Source organism: Pleurodeles waltl, chromosome 8 (assembly GCF_031143425.1).
Source record: "Pleurodeles waltl isolate 20211129_DDA chromosome 8, aPleWal1.hap1.20221129, whole genome shotgun sequence".
Lineage (NCBI taxonomy): Eukaryota > Metazoa > Chordata > Amphibia > Caudata > Salamandridae > Pleurodeles > Pleurodeles waltl.
The window spans coordinates 1,532,119,854-1,532,120,927 of record NC_090447.1 but is presented as its reverse complement, the minus strand read 5'-3'; positions in this window follow the sequence as shown (position 1 = coordinate 1,532,120,927).

Sequence of the window (1,074 nt, the reverse complement as noted above, 5' to 3'; positions counted from 1 at the left end):
CCAAAGGAAAGCCTGTAAGGACTTCTCTGGAGCATGCAGAAGCTCCTGTGCCTGGTGACTCAAAGGAAAGCCTGTAAGGACTTCTCTGGAGCATGCAGAAGCTCCTTTCCCCGTGGACCCAAAGGAAAGCCTGTAAGGACTTCTCTGGAGCATGCAGAAGCTCCTGTGCCTGGTGACTCAAAGGAAAGCCTGTAAGGACTTCTCTGGAGCATGCAGAAGCTCCTTTCCCCGTGGACCCAAAGGAAAGCCCGTAAGGACTTCTCTGGAGCATGCAGAAGCTCCTGTCCCTGGCGACCCAAAGGAAAGCCCGTAAGGACTTCTCTGGAGCATGCAGAAGCTCCTGTCCCTGGGGATCCAAAGGAAAGCCCGTAAGGACTTCTCTGGAGCATGCAGAAGCTCCTGTCCCTGGTGACCCAAAGGAAAGCCCGTAAGGACTTCTCTGGAGCATGTAGAAGCTCCTATCCCTGGCGATTAACTTTTGCCAATGATTGTGCATAAATACTGAATAATCCAAGTTCTAACCTCAGTGTTTGTACAGCAATTCCTGTACTTACGGTATTCAATAGTGTTGTATTGCAACATTTATACTGTACTTACCACCACTATGATGGGCACTGAAGCTTTTCCCTGCATGGGTAGTTATCTACACTGTGTAGGGTGTGTGATTGGAAGGATGTTGTCTTTGCTTTGGGACTGTGTTTGCATGTCATGCGTGATGACCACTGAGGTGCAGTTATCATGTTACGGGATACAGTGCTTAGCAGTGTGATGGATGAAGACGTGTGAGAGACAGGCACCCAGTTTATGGTCTGTGGTAAGCTGGCAGCTTTGAGCAGCTCTGCAGGTCACTTCATGCATTTCTTGCATTCAAAGCCCACTGAGGTGCTTCCTGCACTGGGTTGTCAGTGCTGAGATATCTTGTTTAAAGTTTATGGTCCTGATCAGCCATAGGTCAGAGAGAGACACGGATCAGAGAACTGTTGGGATGGACTTTGTGACTATCATCCCATATCTGATTGCATTGTGAGATGTCAAAAGCAGCCATAGAATGTAGGTAGTTTAGTCCACTACCTG